Source organism: Periophthalmus magnuspinnatus, chromosome 3, assembly GCF_009829125.3.
Source record: "Periophthalmus magnuspinnatus isolate fPerMag1 chromosome 3, fPerMag1.2.pri, whole genome shotgun sequence".
NCBI classification, from domain to species: Eukaryota; Metazoa; Chordata; class Actinopteri; order Gobiiformes; family Gobiidae; genus Periophthalmus; species Periophthalmus magnuspinnatus.
In genome coordinates, this window is record NC_047128.1 from 16,064,448 (window position 1) to 16,080,162 (window position 15,715).

A 15,715-nucleotide genomic window follows, 5' to 3' on the forward strand; every position below is an offset into this window, starting at 1 on the left:
TACCTAAAATTTGTACAGTACTTCACTACGTTTACTCCGTTACATTCCACCTTGAATAGACTCTTCACCTATCCCCTATCCCGCCCACAGCTTTGTACTTGAGATATGAAAAAATAAAATAAAAATCAGACTCTGGGTTATACATAAATATTCAGCAATGTAGAAGAACTGTTTCTACTCAGTGAGTGAAAGCCCTAGTTAGATTTTACGAATGTCACTATGAAGAGGCTGGGCCAGCAGCACAGAAATAAACATTGGGTAATTTAAAGAGTGTAACTGTGTAACTTTTCTGGTAGAGGGTGTGCTACATACTGTCTCCATGGAGATACTAGAGTGTGCAACAGTTTGGCATTAAACTTAATAATCTTGCCTTCAGTTCATTCATTCATTTAAAACACTCTGAAAAACATACACTCTTACTGTGAGCCTTTCCACAGATCTCACCTGTTTGCTTCGTTTGAGAGGAATACATTTAGTACCATAATGTGGAACATTCTAGGCAAACCATTAACAACTCTAGATAGACGGATGTGTACCATCCACAGACTGTATAAAGAAGGGGACTAAGTGACTGTGACGTTCAGCTCCAGTCAATTATACGTAGGGGCAAATTTAGAGCCGAGTTTCATATGAGGAATTCCGATAGTGAGTATCATAGCAACCAAAGAGCCAATCTGGAGCAAGGCTGTTGAAGGTAATGTTCCTTCCCCCACCCCCACCTCCGCACCGCCTGTTTAACAGGGAGTAGGCGATTAGAAATGTCGTCAATCAAACCTGTTGCTAATGCTAATGGGAGCGACCTCTGGGAAAGAAGGAGCCAAGATATGATTCATATTTTCAGTTACAGACACAATAGCAAAATAAAAATACTAGGTTCACGTCAATACCAACATTTTAACCTCCTGAGCCCCTGCGACCTCATACGAGGACATTACATGTTTGCCTCTTGGCACAATGATACTAAATTTTTTAAATCTTTGACCTGTTGGCCACATTTGGAGGAGCTGCCCCCGCCATCTTGTGGTGATATTACAGAATTACACCAATGTCAGTAGGAAACCAATGGCGGTAATTTCAGCAAAAGACTTCTACAAGAGTTCTTGGAAGAAAAATGACCCAGGTAAAAATTCTATGCAAATTTTATGAAAGAAACCAATGTATTTATGTACAATAATGTCTCTAGCTTCATATGGAGTTTAAAATTTGACACATTTTAGTAGTAGTAGCAGGCTAGGACGTCAGTAAAAGTGAAGCACTCATTTGAGGACACTGGGACTATGTACCGCTATTGGTTCTACCATGTTATTAGTTAACTTTGGAAGATTTAGATGAGTTTACAGTTGTAAATAGCTATTTTCATATCATATCATATATTCAACCATATATTTGCTTAGTCATGTGGTTTACAGTTGTAAATAGTACACTAAAAAACTAAACGATACAGCTTGCCTCTATGATAGCCATGTGTCTTTGATATACTGTAGATTTTGATGTTATTTTTTCACATTGCTGGGAAACTTTCATTGTCAAGAGCAGAACAATTGCTCATGGCAATTGCAGACAACTCTGAGGTAGAGGACTTTTCAGATGAGGAAGATTATCATCCTACTTTGTTTCAAGTCATTCCACAAAATGTTGATCTCATGGATGATCAACCTGATTCTTCACCACCTGATTCATCAGGAGATGATTCAGATGAAGAATACACAACCACCTGATGCAGCTGAAGATAGCGACTCTGAGAATGAGAGTCAGCCACATCATCCACAAGTGCACAGATGATGACCTGAAAGATGAGCGATCAAGTTGGCAGCCAATGGATTATGTGGAGCAATACATTGACTTGGAGTTGATGAAACTCATTGCTGACTGTACAAATGCCATGTCCCTGGCTAACAGTGGGAGATCTCTCAAAACTTCAGTTGATTAGATTTATCACTTTTTTGGAGCAGCAATCTTGATGTCTTGCGTGCCTTATCCACAAACAAGGATGTATTGGGCCAATGGCCTACGAATCCCTGCCATTAGTGACACAATGTCACGTGATCGCTTCTTCAAACTGCAGAGCCATCTGAAAGTAGTCATTGATGATGATGTTTCAGAAGACGAGAGGAAAATCGACAAATTTTGGAAGGTGAGGCCTTATATGGACCGCATATTTGCCGGCTGCCGCCTTCAGGCTCATCCAGAATGCGTCTCAATAGACGAGCAGATGATCCCTTTTACTGGGGCCTGTCCATTCAGACAATAGGTGCCACTAAAGCCAAATCCAGTGGGAATGAAGAACTTTGTACTGGCATCCGTGGATGGACTCGTGCTAGACTTTGAAGTCTATCAAGGTTCAAAGACACTGGCTTTGAAGGTTCAGAACTCAGATGGATTGGGTCTAGGAATACTGGTCATCAAACATCTGTCTGAAACCCTCACTGCTGGCACAAAAGTGTATTGTGATCGCTTCTTTACCACCATATCTGCTGTTGACCATATGCTGAAGGATGAGATAAATGAGTCAAACAAGCAATGAAAAAGTTACCTGATGACAAAACCCTGAAACACCAAGGAAGAGGTGCCTTCACCACAGTAACCAGGGCAGATGGGAAACTATGTGTGGTCAAGTGGTATGACAACAAGCCAGTTGTGATACTCTCCACTGTTCACTCAGAGCAGCCAGAAGACACTTGTGAGCGGTGGTCCAGGAAGGAAAAAAGTATGTGACCATCACACGACCAAACATTGTGCAAGAGTACAACTCAAAGATGGGAGGAGTTGACATGTCAGATAGGATGGTGAGCTACTACCGAATGTGTGTGCGGATGAAGAAGTGGACTATTCGCATGATGATGCACTTCACAGATCTTGATCTTGTAAACAGCTGGCTGTTGTATCGCAGAGATAACCAGGAAAATGGCACCCCAAAGAAAGCCATCATGAAGTTTCTTGAGTTTCGCATGGTAGTGGCTGAGGTTTTCCTCAGCAAATGTGATGCTCTTTGTGAAAAAGCTCATGTCGCAGAAGAAGAGAATGAAAACAGGCACCTTCCACCACCAGGCAAAAAATCTCGGGTTGTTCCAATCCCCCACCTCTCAGTCCGTTTCAGCGCTGCTCATCTCCCGGAGATGGTAGCCTTGAAAAGCCCCATGCGTTGCAGAGCACAAGACTGCACTGGAAAATCCCGTGTGCGATGCATAACATGCAATGTGTACCTGTGCTTGCAAAGTGAACGCAACTGCTTTGCAGCATTTCACACTGGCCAATAGGTCTTTTCCGAACAGGCAGACAGACAGAGAGAGGAGCTAGCCACAGTTCAAAGGAATTCTATTGTTTTTGGACTATTACCGTTACAAAAAACCCAAACACATTTATTTATTAATTTATTCAGCCATGTTTAGGGCTTGAAATAAACTGTTTACACAGTACTTTCCAATTTAATTTCTGTAAAGCCATGTTTCAGGCTTGTAAAAAAGAGCTGTTTACATTTTATGTATACATTTGATGTTTACTTTTTCAAATAAACTGTTGTATACTTTTTTGACCAATGGAGTTTATTTGTGTCATATAGTAAGGTCGACCCACTGTACTCGTATGAGGACATTCATTTTTGAGAGAACTACATATAGTATTAAGCTGAAATTTTGAATTTAAACTAATTAGGACCTTCTGGCCTCAAAGAGCAAAGAATGATTGTAAAGGTTATGATAGACCCACTGTCCTCATACAAGGACATGTTTTTTTGCAAAAACTACTTCCTGTACAAAATCACACTTTAGGTATTATATTTATTAGGTCCTACTTATCCCAAATAACAATAAGAAATATAAAATGCACACCAGACAAAAGCTCGGGTCTCAGGAGGCTATGACCAAAATGACAAGTCCGACAGCAGCATTTACAGAGAGAGAGGCAACAGTCCAATGTAAAGTAAATTGGAGCCAAGCCAAGGAGTCAATGGAGCCAGAAGCGCGGCCATGATCACTTCCTATTTGGAACGTGGTGGCTAGCAGGTTAGCTCTGTTCATTTATATATAGTCTATGGCAGCATCAGAAAAGTGTCTGTAGTTCACCTTTAAAAATGTTTATCTTATGAAAGCCAGCTGACATGCTTTGGACCTATATGTAGACTACAGGACAGAGACAGGAGCAGACACTACATCCTGTCCGGAAGTATTTGGGATTCTTCTCAATTCAATACAATATACTCGATCTATGACGTTTCCTCTGCAGCACAACAGGAAGCAGCACTGAGGACGACTGCACCTAGACACGGACAGAAAGAATTGTTCTGCAGAGAGGGGGAGGAGGAGGAGGGAGGTGGAGGAGGGGAGGAGGAGGTAGGAAGGACAGAGAGGAGAAGGGAAGGAGAGAGAGAGAGAGAGAGAGAGAGGAGGAGGAGGGAAGGACAGGGAGGAGAAGGAGAAGAGATAGATAGAACAGAGGAGGTGGAGGGAAGGACAGAGAGGAGAAGGGAAGGAGAGAGAGAGAGAGAGAGGAGGAGGAGGAGGGAAGGACAGGGAGGAGAAGGAGAAGAGATAGATAGAACAGAGGAGGTGGAGGGAAGGACTGAGAGGAGAAGGAGAGGAGAGAGAGAGGGAGAGAGAGAGAGAGGAGGAAGAGGGAAGGGAGGAGGAGAAGGAGAAGAGATAGATAGAACAGAGGAGGTGGAGGGAAGGACTGAGAGGAGAAGGAGAGGAGAGAGAGAGAGGGAGAGAGAAAGTGAGAGAAAGGAGGGGGAGGAGGAGGGGAGGAGAGAGAGGATTTGGAGGAGGAGGGAAGGACAGAGAGGAGAAGGGGAAAAGAGAGACGAGAGGAGGAGAGAGAGAGGAGGGGAGGAGGAAGAAGAGGGAAGGACAGAGAAGAGAACGGGAAGAGAGAGGAGGAGGAGGGAAGGACAGAGAAGAGAGGAAGAAGAGCGAGAGGAGAAGAGGAGGAGGGAAGGACAAAGAGGAGAAGGGGAAAAGAGAGACGAGAGGAGGAGGAGGGGGGAAAGACAGTGAAGAGAAGGGAGGAGAGAGAGAGAGAGAGGAGGGGAGGAGGAAGAGGGAAGGACAGAGAAGAGAAGGGGAAGAAAGAGGAGGGAAGGACAGGGAAGAGAGAGGAGAGGAGGAGGAGGAGGAGGAGGAGGAGGAGGAGGAGGGAAGTACAGAGAAGAGAAGGAAGAAGAGCGAGAGGACTGGAGGAGGAGGAGGAGGGAAGGACAGAGAGGAGAAGGGGAGGAGAGAGAGAGGAGAGGAGGGGAGGACAGAGAGGAGAAAGAGGTGAGGAAGAGGAGGGAAGGACGGAGAGGAGAGGAAAAGGGGAGAGGAGGAAAAGAATGTATGTCGGGAGGAGAGAACAGGAGGAGGAAGCAGAAGAGGAGAGGGGGTTAAAGGAGAGGAGTGGGAAAGAAGAGGAAAAGCACAGGAGAAGGGACGAAAGAAGAGAGATATGAGGAGTGATAGATAAGGAGAGGGGTGGAGAGAGGGAGAGAGGAGGGCAGGAAAAGAGATGAGAGGGGAGGAGAGTGACTGCTACTACCACAGCAGTAACCCTGGTCATTTAATGTCAATTACAGTGCGTCGTGCATTAATCCAGTTAACTACAGGAAGTCTGTTACTGTTACAGCCGCATCACTCTGTAGTAATCTTACACCATAAAATAGTGCCATTACATTAAAGATATAAGCCTACAAATTATATTTTTAGTAGAGTGGGAAAAATACAAACAACTATGAGACCGCTGTGGCTTATTCAGATTCTTACTGTTTTAAATACGCACTTAACAGTAAAGTTATAGCTCATTCACTTCATTATGAGCTACAGAAGACGAGAGAGGCGGCGGATTCTAAGTACATCCATATCTTTAACTATCTTGGACCTGTTCTTGCCTCTGACTTGGATCAGGGAGCAGTGGATGAAAGTGCGGAGCTGGAAGTGGAGAGGGAACTAGGCCTGTCACAATAAAACATTTTGAAGTTTGATATATTGCTGAATATAGATGATAAACGATAATATTGAAACTAATTTATGCCACTGACACAAAAACCCAAGAGCAGATTTAAACCACAAAAGCCATTCTACATCATCTACAATATTGTTAAAAAATCATGAGGTGTAATAAATAAACAGCAGAATGAAACACTTTAGTACTTAGTTTGCGTCTGTAATGTGTCATAGAAGTTATGAATTCAACCTATTATGGCTTAAATATTATCATGCAGCCAAAAAATAAGCAAAAAATTCCTAGTAGTGCAAAGAAAAAGTACACATGATAAATACTGACTCCCCAAAAATACTCGATATAGTCGATATAGTAATTATCATGATAGATTTAGGGAGAACTTTAGGATGAGTTGGACATCCTTCAGTCAGATTTGTGTTTTGGTTGGCCCTTTTATGCAACCGGTGGAAATGACTGTCCCTGCAATCTGTACAGCTCTTGAATATGTTCAGTATAGTAGTACTAGTACAAAACCACATGGTCACATTAAAGAAACTACTGTTATTTTGAGTTGAAAATGACTCTTTATGTACAGAAACACTATTGTGGTATTGAAAACTGTATCCAGCATTACGTTTTTTCCTTTGAACCGAACCTTCGATATGTCTTAACGAGCCCATATTCCATTGTTTTCTGACCTATGTTATAACTTTTCCTCATTGCAAACGTACCTGGAGTTGTGTTTTGTTTCATTTACACAATTTTAACACAGAAATCCTGCATATTTTGGTTGAGTTCTTCTTTCAAACTGAAAACACTCCACCTTGTGATGTCACGTGGTAATACAGAAAGTGCTCCACTGTGTTTTTAAACTCTATACACCTTCACTAGAATCATTTGGATCATTTCAGCCCTGGAATGACCTGTCTCTACTGAACAAAAGGTAAAAGGAGCTGAAAACTACAACTACATGACATCATGAGGTGGAACAGAGCATTTTGAGTGTCGGAGCTGTAGACAGACGGAGAATCACTGATCCTGTTCTTAGAAATGCTGTAATCTAAAACACAGTGAGGATATCATTTTGTGTATGCTACCATGAAAATACTGCAGCCTGAAGTGTTACTCTGAAACCAGCCGAAGTACTAGGACAGTAACAGTACGGAATCTGATCTGAACCGACTACTCACACTCGCACATATGAAAGTCCCAAAGGCAAAACAAACACGAGAATGAGAGAAAGCATTGTTCTTCAGAGGGGAGGAGGGGAGAGAGAGAAGAAGAGGGGAGAGAAAGGAGACAGAGGAGAGATAGAGGAGAGGAGAAGAGAGGACAGAGGGGAGGAGGGGAGGAGAGAGAAGAGAGAGGAGAAGAGGGGTGAGAAAGGAGACAGAGGAGAGATAGAGGAGAGGAGAAGAGAGGACAGAGGGGAGAAGGGGAGGAGAGAGAAGAAGAGGGGTGAGAAAGGAGACAGAGGAGAGATAGAGGAGAGGAGAAGAGAGGACAGAGGGGAGAAGGGGAGGAGAGAGAAGAAGAGGGGTGAGAAAGGAGACAGAGGAGAGAAGGAGAGAGGACAGAGGGGAGGAGGGGAGGAGAGAGAGGAGAAGAGGGGTGAGAAAGGAGAGAGGAGAGAAGGAGAGAGGACAGAGGGGAGGAGGGGAGGAGAGAGAGGAGAAGAGGGGTGAGAAAGGAGAGAGAGGAGAGGAGAAGAGAGGACAGAGGGGAGAAGGGGAGGAGAGAGAAGAAGAGGGGTGAGAAAGGAGACAGAGGAGAGATAGAGGAGAGGAGAAGAGAGGACAGAGGGGAGGAGGGGAGGAGAGGAGAAGAGGGGTGAGACAGGAGACAGAGGAGAGATAGAGGAGTGGAGAAGAGAGGACAGAGGGGAGGAGGGGAGGAGAGAGAAGAGAGAGAGAGGAGAGATAGAGGAGAAGAGAGGACAGAAAGGAGGAGGAGACGAGAGAGAAGAGAGAGGAGAAGAGGGGTGAGAAAGGAGACAGAGGAGAGATAGTGGAGAGGAGAAGAGAGGACAGAGGGGAGGAGGGGAGGAGAGAGAAGAGAGAGGAGAAGAGGGGTGAGAAAAGAGAGAGAGGAGAGATAGAGGAGAAGAGAGGACAGAAAGGAGGAGGAGATGAGAGAGAAGAGAGAGGAGAAGAGGGGTGAGAATGGAGACAGAGGAAAGACAGAGGAGAGGAGAAGAGAGCACAGAGAGGAGGAGGGGAGGAGAGAAAAGAGAGAGGAGAAGAGGGGTGAGAATGGAGACAGAGAGTAGCAGAGGAGAGGTGGAAGGGAGGCCAAAGAGGACAAAGAGGAGTAGAGGAGGAGGGAAGGACAGAGAGGGGAATGGGGGAGTAGGGGAGTGGAGAGAGTAGAGAGAAGGAGGAGGGAAAGGCAGATAGAAGAGAAGAAGAAGAGAGAGACATGAGAGAGAGGAGGGCTAGCGAAGGACAGATAGGCAAAGAAGGGAAGGAAGGGAGAAAGAGAGGGGACAGAGGAGAAAAGGACTGATAGGAGGTGAGGGGAGAGGGAGAGAGCGAGGGGGGGGTGAGTGGAGCAGGGAAGAACAGAGAGGATAGGAGAGGAGAAGAGGGCAGAGAGGAGAGGAGAGGAGGAGGGACATGAGCATTACAGTGTGACAGTAGAGATCGCAGCTTGAGGGCACCAGAGAGGTTTCAGCAGCACGTCCCTGCCTCAGGAGAGACACACAGCTCTGTGGACATACGCTCTACTTACTCTATGAGAAAGTGTGTTTTTCAGAAGAAGCTACAACAACAACAAGAGAGACATCAGGCAGATATAAGGCAGTGTCCACCATCAATCTGACCAGAGCTGAAGAAGCCTCTGGGATGAGTAGCAAAATGTCTTCACTCTAAACCTTTTGTCCAGTTGACATAATTGAATCTTTCATTTTCTATGGTCAATAACAGTAAAAATCTGCATAAAAATGGCTCAGCAGTTAGTCATCCACCAAACCGAAGAACCAATCCTGCTCTGACCAGTCTCTACTGTAGTTGTGTCCTTTAGCTAGACACTTTTTCCCATATAATTCAAATCAATTTTATTTATATAGCACATTTAAAAACAACTTCAGCTGACCAAAGCGCTTCACATTAAAAGTAAAACTAAAACAAAAGGAAAAAAAACACACCCAAATATACAGATAAGAACAATAAAACACCATGATATCCTGTCTAACTAGTATTAAATGCCAGGGAGAAGAGCTGGGTTTTCAATCTAGTCTTAAATCGTTTGTGATGGCGTGAACAGTTTTCTCCGCAACAGCACAGCAGAGCATCCACAACAGGAGCGTCCCACACTGCAGTCACAGCTCGACCTACTGCAGTCCGAGTAACACGTCACAGTATATGACCCGCTGTCCCCAAAACCACATAAACACATGTCCCATACAGAGAGCTCTGGAGCTATGTGAGGACAGAGGACAGAGGACACAGGACAGGGGACAGAGAGCGGCTGGAGGCACAAAATGTCTCCTCACAACAGCACCATTCATGACAGAGACTTTGAGAACTTCAGAATTCCGAGCGTAGACATTCCGGGATGTGAATTTCACTGTATTTGCCTGTTGCTGTATTGTAGATACTGAGGAGCCCGACCCGCAGTCATGTAGCACTGAACTTCGTCTTTGAATTGAATTCCATTGACCGCAGAGCACAAGCCTCTGAAACTATTTTGGAATTGGAACTAATTCATCACAAGACTGTTCAGGCCTGCAGGGAGACACGGTCCAGCACCAACACAGGACTAACCTCACATCATGTTAACATCACCATCCGTACAAAGGCTGTGTCCAGTGTCCACCCTCGCCCCTCACTCACTTCAGCAGACTCTATAGTGCAATCCCTCAACCAAATCCCTCTGTTTTTTATACAGAAGGATATCAGTCTGGTCTCCATGCACTCCATCGTATCATAATAAAATCACATTTGTTTATTTCAGGGAGACTTGAAATGAAGGAGCTCATCAGTCACTCATCATTGTGAACAAAATTAGTTTAATGCTTCGCTCAGTGATTCTGCAGAAATCTTTGTTTTTCAGTTCCCTGTGACATTTTATCCTTTCTTTTTTCCTTCGTAAGCAGCCATATTTGTTTTGCGTAGATGGACCAAGCTTGTCCCTGATTGGCTAATCCACCTGTCAATCATGCCCATCTAAACTCAAGGAGATATAACAGTGACAGGAGTATTTTTTTTTTTTCGATTAACACTGCTCATTTGCTTCATTAGCATCAATTAGCATGTTATTGTACTTAAACTCTCATCTTTGCAACTGTTTTCTCCACTAAGCTCAAAAACACAATTCTGCTTTTGACGAGGACGCCGCGCTAAAATATAGTTAGCTGAAACCTGAAAGCTGAAACTGAAAGCCCATACACAGGTGTCCAAAAGTATTTAAAACCAAAATCTAGAGACTATTTCAGACTATTTCCACCCTTTAAAGTACAGTACATAAGACAAGTTTCATGTTTGAGGAAAATGTGCAAAAGTAACGTACAAAAATACAGAAAATTAACCTAGTAGTGAGTTATAAAACAGAATCCCTCTACCTATGTCATCAACACTAAACGCTCCATCCAAAATGCAGAGACTACAGTATTTAAGCACAAGGAAGGCATTTTTCTGACTCTTTAAACCTTCCTTAAACTAAATAAAGGTGATGTCATTAGTATTTATTAATCTAACCAGAACTATTGTGTAATTTAGAGAGGTTCTGACCCTTGTTTACGTAACGGTTGCTATCCATCCATCCATTTTCTTGTACTTATCCGGGGCTGGTTTACAGAGGCAGCAGTCTAAGCAGAGACTCCCAGACTTCCCTCACCCCAGACACTTCATCCAGCTCCTCCGGTGGGAGACACAGCCCCTCCAGTGTGTTCCAACTCTTCCCTGATTGCTACAGTTATGGAATTACTTCTACGTACGTCATATCAGCTGCCCGTGTCCAACCAGGAAGTAAAATTATAAACAAATCTTAAGTCTTTAAATCATAAGTATTAAATTCATGTTGTATTATCTGTGTTTTAGTGAAATCAGTATAGACTAACCTGTCATATGCAATTTAAACTTGGCCCTTACCTTCACAGCAGAGCCACACTGATGCTGCTTCTCTCTCTCTCTCTCTCTCCTCTCACATAAACTCTACAGCCCGGACAGTCCCAGCCTCTGTCCACCCCGTCTCTGTATTACTATCCCAGATGCCCTCCTAGTGTCCTCTCCGTGGTCCTCCCCTCTTCAGCACGCATGCACTCCTCTGCTGAAAGTTGTCCCAGGATAGGATATCAGCCTCTCCGTCTCTGCTGCTACTGTGTGTGACTGTCTACCGTCCTCCTCTCTCAGCTACAGGCCCCTCCCCCTGACTCCTCCCCCTGACCCCTCCTAGATGAAGATGCTGCAAGAGCCCCATCCTTTCTACTCCTCCCACAAGTAGTGTACTTGTTCGGATAAAGTGATTTAAAGCAGACATCAGTTCTGTTTGGAAGAACTGATGCATGATATAGAGTTAATCTTGTATCCTCTCTGTCTTTATCTGGTTATTAAGCATTTTATCTTTTGCAAACTTGTGAGAAAAAGCAGATATAAAGCTGTGCACGTGTTTGAAAATGCATGCACGTAAATACTAGTAATATGGGATAAAAGAGTTAGTGAGTGTGAAGATTTAAATACATACTTCCTCATCCTGATCCTTTGCGTCCTCCTTCGTTCTCTCTTCATCTCCCTGTCTTTCTTTATCTTTCCCCCCTTTCCTGCTTTCTCCTGCTCCCCCTCTCCTCTTCCTCTCTCGCTCTGATTGGTCCCAGCGCAGACACAGTCGACTCAGTGTTAGTCCCATTCACTGCACTTCCTTTCCCAGCCTGGACCGTTGGACTCTAGACCCGGGGCTTGTTTTTGGGATGAGCAGACTCCCACATGTTCTCCGGCGGTGCCCTGACCTCCTGCGAGCTCTTCTCTGTACCCCCGCTCTGTCTGCACACAAGAGCCTCCCAGGGCTCTAGTCAGTCTGCAGTGCCCACGGCCTATGGGCCACATGCAAAAAGATGATGTGAGATTAATACTGAAAAGCTAATTGCTGTGTTTAATCTTCACCAAAGGCAGTGTTCGTTGTCTGAATGTGAGCAGACTCAACCGTTATTATGTGAACAAAATCGTCAGGACCTCTCCGACTAACTGTAAGCTGTAGCAAATAAAAGTGTGAGCTGTAGCACATTAAAAACAAACAACCAAAAAAACAAATTGATGATGATTTTTTGGTACTTCCGCGTAGACTAAAATATCTCTAAGCCTTAAAGATTTGCAAGTGACATTTATTAATTAAAATAATCAAGGTGCATTAGGTAAGATTTCGTGTGTATGTTCAACCACCAATCTTGCAAAACAGACATACTCCAAACTATTTTGCTTTTAAAAAATGTGCAGAAAGTAAATGCATTGTGCGTTTATGGACAGGGAAGCTTTTCTCTCAACCTGATGTAACACATGAGTCAGGTGATCTTGCCATCTGCTTGTCTAAAAGATGTTGCTGCTTTGCCTGAAATGTTCCAAAATATAGCATTAAAGTTACCTATCTTGTATTGATCACATTACATGTTTTTTATTGTTGAAGAATACCTGAAAAAACATGCATTCTTATTGAGTGAGCTCGCTTCTCCACTTGTAAGTCGTGAATATGTTAAGACACGTCCGAGGTAAAATCACACATGTTGAACCTGATCATTTCTATAGCGACTCGCCGGACTGCTGTGATATCATCTGAAGCAAAAGTCCCTCACCATCTGCACACAATACTCTCTACACTAAAACATTACAACATTACAGTGAGCTGACCTGTCTTTGTTATTCACAGCTGTGGATCCTGACCCTCCTTTCCTGCCTTTGTCTCCTAAAAGTGTCTGTGTGTTTTAGTAGCTCTTTTCCTCTCGCCTCCCTCTTGTCTCTCGCCTCTCCCTCCTCCTCTCTGTCTCCCTCCTCTCTCTCTCACCTCTGCCCCTTTCCCCCTCTCTCTCCTCTCTTTCTTCTCATCTCTCCCCTCCTCCCTCACCTCTACCCCCCTCTCCTGGTGAATAACAGACACAGGTGCTAAAACCCTCCCCATGGCCTGCAGTGTGTAGACCCAGAGGAGCGGGTGTAAACTCCTCTGTCTGATCTTCTATCTATGCTGTGTTGTTCGCCGTTCCACACACATCTCCCCCCTGTGTGTTCTCCTGTTCTGCTCATGCTGCAGGCTCCTCTCCCAGCTCACACTTTATTGACTGTTTTACACTTATCCTCCAGACAATCTCCTCCCTCTCCTCCTCCCTCTTTTTTGAGCTTTCTACAATGTTAGTGTTTCTTTATCATAAAAAAAGAGGTAAAGATGTCTAAAAAGAGGTATTATACGTGATCCTTGCATGTTTGAGTAATCTTGCGATCTCTCCTGGGCATTATTCAAACCTTCCGCACGGTTAGCTGCACGATCCCGTCCAAGACTCCGCCCTTAAGCCACTTAACCAAAGACCCACGACCATTCACACACGCATTCATACACCAATGTACGCAGATAAATTGGGTTAAGTGTCTCACCCAAGAATACGTCAGCATTCATCTGTGGGAGCTGGAATCGCATTGCAAACGGGATTCAAACCGCCAATCTTCGGATCAATGGACAAATACTTCGAGCTGCTGTCGCCCATGCTCCTGCGCGGCCATTTTGCACGAATAAACAAAAGCAGGATACTCAACAATACACTACGACTTCACAAATCTGATGCAATGTGCAGTCGTTTTATTAGAGGGATGCATGCTGATGGTGTTGCGCTCTGAAGGGGGAGTGAGCCAACAGCAGTTACAGAGACGGGTGACAACTTCTCAATGTAAAGTGAATCGGAGCCAGAGTCCATGGAGCCGGAAGTCCGTACTCACTTCCTGTTTGGAATGTGGCAGGTTAGCTATGTCCATTTATATATATAGTCTATGGTCAGCAGTTCTAGATACTCCATAAAAGTGTGATACTCCCTCTTTAAGGCACAGTGATGGGGGGACAAGAGCTAATTGTTTATGGTTAATATCTATATAAACAAAGACATCTGTTTGGTGCGGTATCAAATTCCCTTCGCTTCTACACTTCTGTTTTCTGAGTCCAAAACTGTCCAAACACGGCATTACACAAATCCAGAGCTTTTTGTTCTGTGGCCTAAGGAGCAGAGGCATATGTTTGTCAATAAGAGAGACGTCTGTGAATAAAACATGTCCATATAGTCAGGGCCGGCAGCCATTTTGTTATTTAGACCTAACAATGCTTGGTCCTTTGTCTTCAATTTTTCACAGATGGTTCTTGGTTTGAATCCCTGGGCAAACACAAAACATGCCCGACATCAACAAACATAACTGACTGGAGCTGTGTAAATAAAGGGAGGGTTGTGTCAGGGAGGGCATCTGACTTAAAGAGGAGATAGTATAGAATATAAAAGTTTAATGGGCCTTTCAGCATGTTGTGGTGCGGTCTCATTCTTAAATTATTCAGTAGGATTTGAGTTGATTCATGCATGTTTGAGTAATCCTGTATTGTTCTGCATTCGAGGACTGAACGTGAAGAAAATTACTGTTTTCCCCTACCCACTATCCCCACCCTCCCTCTCTCAAATAAGCATAACACATCCTCTTTAAAGCTTGGACAAAAGATGAGATTAAAGACGCTGTACCTGATTTTTACTCTCTTAAAAATATGAAAAACAGAACAAGTTCATTTAAAACAGTTCATATTTTGACCCCAAGAGCTGTTTAAATAAATAAATAAATAAATAAATAAATAAATAAGTACAGGGCCTTGACATGGAATTACATGTTTAAAAAGTGCAAAGCTAAAAAAAAAAAAAAAAAAAAAAAAAAAGCTAAAAAAAAAAAAAGAAGAAAAAGATAAATGCATACAAAAATGAAATAAAATAAATAAAAATAAAGTAAATCCTATCTTAACTGTACTTGCATGCCCAGCAGCTGGAGAACATACAAATGAAAGCTAACCACTCTGCTACCAGGATGTGATGGAAAGCCCATTCTCTGCATCACTTTCACCAATCAGATCTTTTTAATCACAGTTTTCTTTATGTGAGAGCCAACGGAGGAAGTGAAGCCCCCCCGCCCCTTCCATCTGAGCACCCACTGACCTGTCAATCAACACAGCGGTGCACGTTTCATTCAGCCGTATTGTATACTAGCATAGTTATAATCGATGTCATACTTGGGGGATGAGAACTAAAGAAAAACTGAACGTCCAAAATGTCTGGAGCACCACATGTGGGAGATGGGTGAGTCAGTGTAGCTTTGCATTCATTTATTTTTATTTTTTATTATTTTATTTTATTATTTTTATGTTTTATTTATATATTTATTTATTTATTTAATTTGTTTTATTGCCACTAACTGTGTATATGAAGTTTTAATAGCATTGTCAATATATAGTATTTAATAGTATTCCTCCTTTCTAAAGCCACAAACTACCATAACAGCCTCTCCTGATTGGACAGCGCTCAGAGAAAATGAGGATAATGGTTTGAAAGAGTAGGGTCAACTATAAACTGTTAAATTTATATAAAATGCTGATCTAAAATTATGCTAAAAATCTGTCAAAAAGTAACTAGTGATTAGTCTGAGTAATATTTTTCCCTGTGTACTTTTTAGCAGTACTTGTACATTTTTAGCTATATTACTTGAGTACATACTTGCTGCACTCGTTCTTCCACTTTTGATCATAATCGCCTCACTCCAGGAGCACAGTCTGATGTGTGGTTAACTGTTAGACCAATCACACTGTTCTT

The 15,715-nt window shown here is 43.2% G+C and overlaps 1 protein-coding gene across 3 annotated transcripts in view; it reads right to left on the reverse strand.

Moving 5' to 3' along the window:
* coro2ba (coronin, actin binding protein, 2Ba) overlaps nt 1-15,715 on the reverse strand; it is an 87,117-nt gene that overhangs the window by 42,537 nt on the left and 28,865 nt on the right. The window contains exon 1 of one of the 3 annotated variants that reach the window (XM_033991749.2): nt 11,004-11,238. The exons of the other annotated variants lie outside the window; for them this stretch is intronic. The gene's annotated coding sequence lies outside the window, so the exon portion shown is untranslated. Of the gene's footprint in view, nt 1-11,003; nt 11,239-15,715 lie in introns of those variants that run through there. 3 annotated transcript variants of the gene reach the window in all.